We start from the raw sequence: 6,000 nt of genomic DNA, 5'->3' as shown, positions 1-6,000 counted from the left end.
GGTGGAGCTGCCCTAGGGCAGAGGGTGGCTCGTGCTGGGTGCCTGTGACACACAGGGGTGGCCCCGTTGCCATCCCAGCTATCCCAGCTGGTGTTGGGGTGCTGCTCCCCATTCCCAGGATGGATGGGGACATTGCAGGGCCATTCCCTGCTCTGAGAGCTGCTGGAGTTGCCCAAAGGTTGGGCTTGGACCTTTCCCAACCCTTTTCCAATGGTTTTTTAATGATTCCCTGGTTGGTGGGGACATCCCCTGAGCAGCACCCCCATCTCTGCTCCCACCCTGTGTTCCCCAAATCCCAAATCCCACGGGCTGATCCCCAGGCTGTCCCCAGGCTGTCCCCAGCCTGTCCCCAGGCTGTCCCCAGGCTGTCCCTGGGCAGGCAGGAGCAGCAGCAGGGCTCGGCCACAGGGAGGGAAGGATTTGCCCTCTGCCTTTGAAGGCGATGCTGTGGCTCCCTGGGGTTACTGTGATGAAATCAAAGCTCCCTCCCTCCCTGGCCTTTTTCACTCAGCCACTTTCCCTCTCTGCTCTTTTGGGGCCGTTTAAGAGGCAGGCTGGAACATTAAGGTGATTTACAGCACCCCTGCACTGGAAGGGCACAGACTCTGGGATTTTTTTTTTCCCCCTTTTCCTCAGGTGAAAGAAACCCTGGAAGGTGAACTCCCAAGACATTACAGCAACCACCCCGTCAATCCCTGATTTACAGGCTCAGATTTATGGCTCCAGAATTATTATTCCACTCACAGATCTTTTTTTTCTTTTTTTTTTTTAATTTTTTTTTCCTCTCTCCCTGGGCTGTTTTAGTGCTTGTGAAAGGTGAGGGCTTTGACAGCTCCTGGAAACAAAAGCCTTTAATATCCCCCCGAGTGGGGCTCTCCCAGGGAAGAGCAGAGAGGCCACGAGGGCTTTTCCTCCCTCCCTGCTGCACATTGGCTCTCCCCAGGCCGGGCTTAACCAAACAGAGCACAGAGTTAAGCCAGGCCTAATGAGCAAAGTCCATTCCTGGTGCCTGTGCAGTGCCCTGGGATCGGCCCTGGTGGCTGGGGCAGTGCTGGGGGTGGAAGCTGAGGGTGCTCATCACCCCAGGGTGTTTCCAGACTCTTCCCAAATTTTCTGGGACATCTCCAGCCTCTCTAGGAGAACACAGGAGACTCAGGCCTGCCCTGAGGTTATTTTCAATCCTCTCCACTTCCACCCTGCAGTTCCACCAACTTTTGGGGGTCTAAACTAATCTGGCAACAGCCTTTAAAACACAGCACACATGAAATACCAGGGAGTAAAAAATATCCTCCTTAAAGCACATGTGGCTTAGAGAGGCAGGGATTAAACCTTGCTGGGGCTTGGGAAATAATGGCAGAGCCCTGCTGCACTTCATTAAAGGACATTTCTGACCCAGCCTGGCTGATTCAGGAACGATTTAGGCCAGCAAAACCCGAGTGGGAAGGGACAGGAAACTGTAGGATTTGTTGCATTTTCTATTTCAGCTTTTTTTTCAGGTCACTGTGCCAGCAGCTGTCTGGCCAAGCCCTGAGCCCTGCAGGGTTTGTGTGTGCATCCCAAAACATCCCTGGGCTGGAGCTGGGCTGGGTGCTGAGGGTCCCCAGCAGCTGCTCTGCTCCTCCAGCTGTCCCAGGGCAAGCTCAGGTTGGGTATTTGGGGAATTGCTTGGTGCAAAGGCACAAATCCTGGCACAGGGCAGGGATCCCCATCCCTGGAGGGGTTTAAATCCCTGTGGATGTGGCACTTGGGGACATGGGGCAGTGGTGGCCTCACAGGGAATGGTTGGACTCAGCAATGCCAGAGCTCTTCTCCAGCCTGGATTATTCCATGATTTTGTAACTCCTGATTCCTCAAACTTTGCTCAGCTTGAAAACCCCACTCAGGGCTGGTTCCTCCTCCACCCCACCCAATGTCCATGGTGGTGGCACAGCCCAAACAGCTCCAAAGCATGGGAGGGTTCCCTGCTGCTCCTGGGCTCTGCACCCATCCCTGGAAGCAGCCCCTGGGCTGAGGGGTGCTCGGGATCCTGCAAATCCTGGTGCTGCCCTGGGCTGTCACACCTGGGCTCTGGACAGGGTTATGGGGACCAGGGCAGGGTTATGGGGGCCAGGGCAGGGTTATGGGGGCCAGGGCAGGGTTATGGGGGCCAGGGCAGGGTTATGGGGACCAGGGCAGGGTTATGGGGTCTGGACAGGGTTATGGGGATCTGGACAGGGTTATGGGGATCAGGACAGGGTTATGGGATCAGGGGAGAGCTATGGGATCCAGGACAGTGTTATAGGATCAGGACAGAGTTATGGGACCAGGACAGAGCTACAGGTTCCAGGACAGGGTTATAGGATCAGGACAGAGTTATAGGATCAGGACAGGGTTATAGGATCAGGACAGAGTTATGGCATCAAGACAGAGTTTTGGGTTCCAGCAGGCCTGGGGTGCTGCTCCTGATGTCAGAGCAGAGCAGGAGAGGTCCCAGGGGGCAGCTCTGGCGTTCCCACCACGTGTGTCACGCTTCCCTGGATAACCAAGGCGCTGGGACAAACAAAACACAGCCCCCCCCCCTTCCCCTCCCTCCCATCCCTGGGAGCAGCCCCAGCCTGGCAGCCAGGCCAGGCCCTGCATGAGTGAATCACTGAACCAGCTGGGGATGGAGCAATTGGGGTCAGATCTGCCCCCTGGCCCTGTGCCACGGCCTCATCTCCTGTCCCACTGCCCCCCTCAGCTCGGGGCTTGCCCTGAGCCTGTTCTCAGTGCAGGGTGAGGGTTGTTGGGGCTGCAGGCAGTACCTGCTCAGGAATCAGCACTGCTGGGCTTGAGTGCTGTTGATCATGAGGTCATTTTTTATTCCTGGCTAATTTTTCTTGCAGCTGAGCACAAAGGACAGAAAATGGAATTAGCAAAGAGCTCTGCTGAGCTATTAATGTTCCCCGTGGGGGCAGGGGGAGCTCAGGCACTCAACAAGTGCATAAATGGGGCCATAAAGACGTGCCCAGGGTGCTGCAGGGGTGCAGCTCGGGGGGCTGCCCACCCCCAGTGCAGGAACGGGCTGGGAGCAGCTCCAGCTCCCCAGGCCCAGGGGATTTTCCTCCAGGATTACATCAGTAGCATGAGGATGCTGAGTGAACTGTCTGGGAATCTTGAAGGCGAGGGGATTTTTTTTTTTTTAATAATTTCTTTTTTTCTTTTTTTTTTTTTTTTCTTATCCTCCTCCTTGTGATTATGTAGAAGATAAAATATGTTCTCAGGCTGCCTGCAAGCAGGGATGTGCTGTAAGGAAGGGATGTCCTGGTTTTCCAGGATTTGGGAATGGGAGCTCAGTGTGGGGCTGGGCTGGGGTCATTCCCTGTCCACTCATTGGTGCCACCAAATGGGGTCAAACATGCCCTGTTTGGGCTCCCTGAGTCCCTGTGCCCTGCTCCAGGGGTGTGTCAGTGCTCTGAGCCCTCGGGGATTTTCCATGAGGATGCTCTGAAGAGCAGGAAGCTCCCCCAGAGCAGCTTTACCCGTGTTGTCCCTTCCTGCTGGGCTCCTGCTCTGCTCTTCAGGGAGCTGAGGGATGCAGCTCTGCAGGGTGACAAATCCTGGTGCTTCCAGGCCTTCCTGACAGGGGATGGCACCCCAAAAGAGATGTGGGGTGGGGATACAGCTGGGAGGCTTCCCCAGGCTGTGGGGAGCTCAGTCCAAGGGCTGAGGGAGGGAGCTGGATCCTGTGGGGATGGATGAGGGGTGCTCAGCAATGCAGCTGCTTAAAACTTCTCCCCTAAATGTACTCTGGTTCAATATTTTACCAAAAAAAAAAAAAGAAATTTTAATATGGGGGAAAAGCAGAATTGTAATCCGTGGGGGTCCCCTGTAAATCTTTGTGATCCCACATCCTCCCCCAGCACAGAGGAGGCTGGAGGGGCTCCAAAACTCCAGTTTGAACCAAAAGAAGCTAAAAAAGAAACAAACAGAACCACCAGAAAAAGCCAGAGTTGGCCGAGGTTTCTGTCACCCCTTCCCCCTCCTTTTTGATCGTCTCTGTCTCGTACGAGGCTGCTGAGGGCAGATAAGGGAGGATCTCACCCAGCTTTTCAAAGTGGTGGGGAGGAAGAAAGCAGCCTTTGTGAGGGGCTTTCTGAAGGTCTCTGTTCTGGGAAGGTTGGAAATAGCACAAAAACATCCTTTCTCACTGCATTGTGGCGCTTCCAGCTCCCAGCTCCACCACCACCCAGATGTTTGGAGGCTGATGCTGAGCAGGAAAATAAGAGGCAGGGCAAGAAATGCTGGGTGGAACCGGCCCAGGGAAACCTGCACTGGTTTGTGTCTTTATTTTTGAAAGAGGGAAAGGGTTGGAGAAGGGGATTCAGAGATTGGGAATAAATAACTTAATTAAGTCCATTTATTATCATTTCCTTATCAGCTTGTGCTTTGAGGCAATATTCTGCATGTTCAGCCTGGAGTGTATCAAGGATTTGGTGCTATCCATTTCTTTTCTGCTTTTTGACCTAATTTTCCCTTTTTTCACTGCATTGCTCCCAATTTTTCCTAATGTTTGGGTGATTATTGGTGCGAGTTCATCGCTCTGCTTTTAAAATTGTCTTTGTTCAGGAGGAGGGATGGATGGAGTGACTCTGTTCCTACCTAATTGATTGGACAAGGGAAGTTAAGCGTGAAACTCTTCCTTATTGTCCGTATCCTCTCCCTGATTACCCCGTCTCACCAAGAGCATCCCCGAACGTGCAGGCCCCGCTCCGTCCCTCAGCCAGAGCTCCCCCAAACCCCGCGATGGGCAGAGGGCTCCGGGCAGGGCCTTTGCCAGCAGCCAGAGCCCCGCAGCTGCGGCAGGAGCTGCCCCCTCCAGCTGCAGGGATGCGCGGCCAGATGTGGAGGCACCGCTGGCCCCGCGTGCCGACAGCTGTGCCGGGCACAGAGGGGGGGTCACGGCAGCGGCTGCCCCCAGCCCAACCCCGCCGCTGCCAGAGCGCGCCCGGGCCCGGCCAAATCCCGGGATTTGGGGCTGGCAGCTGGATCGGCCCTGCCCGGCTCAGCCCGGCTGCTGCGGCGCGGGTTTTGCGGGGCCTGAGCGCGGGTTTTGCGGGGCCTGAGGAGTGCGGGTTTTGCAGAGCCCGAGCGCGGGTTTTGCGGGGCCCGAGCGCGGGTTTTGCAGAGCCTCAGCACGGGTTTTGCAGAGCCCGAGCGCGGGTTTTGCGGGGCCTGAGGAGCGCGGGTTTTGCGGGGCCTCAGCACGGGTCTTGCAGATCCTTAGTGCGGGTTTTGCGGGGCCCGAGCGCGGGTTTTGCAGATCCTTAGCGCGGGTTTTGCAGAGCCCGAGCGCGGGTTTTGCGGGGCCTGAGGAGCGCGGGTTTTTCGGGGCGTCACACGTCGCAGGACAGAGGGGACATTCCCGTCCTGCGCCCTGCTGGGCTGGTCCGAGCAGGGACCGGAGCGGGGGGAAAGCAGAGCCCGGAGCCCCCGGAGCCTGCGGAGCCGCAGCCCCGGGGCTGAGTCGCTCTGCGCTCCCCGGAGCAGCTCCAGGAGCAGCAGCCGGACCCGGGGATGCCCTGGGGATGTCCCCGAGCACCTGCGCGAGGTGACCCGCGCGGTGACATCGCCGGGCTGGGCTGGGGCCGGGGTTCCAGGGGTCCCCTCCCGTCCGGCTGCTCCGCAGCGGGGGCAGCGCCGGCGGCTCGGCCGTGGCCGAGGGGACACCGCCACTCCGGGGCTTTGGGGACGCTCCGTGCTGCAGGACCCCGGCCATCACACTGTCCCCAAGCCCCCGCGGTGCCACCCGCAGAGCCCCTGGCCCCAGCCGCATCCCCGCTGCCGCCCTCCCTCGCCCTGCTCGTGCCTAATTCTCCTCTCCCCGCGCAGCTCCCCGGAGCTTGACCATCAACAAATGGACTTGGCCGGAGGCCTGGGCGACCATTTGGATGCTGAGGCTGCCGCGGGCGCTGCTGCCAGGCGGGCCGGGCACCGCGGGCCAGCATCCCTGCTCCACATCCCTGCCCCGCATCCCTGCCT

This window comes from Agelaius phoeniceus, chromosome 16, assembly GCF_051311805.1.
Source record: "Agelaius phoeniceus isolate bAgePho1 chromosome 16, bAgePho1.hap1, whole genome shotgun sequence".
Lineage (NCBI taxonomy): Eukaryota > Metazoa > Chordata > Aves > Passeriformes > Icteridae > Agelaius > Agelaius phoeniceus.
The sequence above is the reverse complement of the archived record's forward strand: the minus strand, read 5'-3'. Positions refer to the sequence as shown.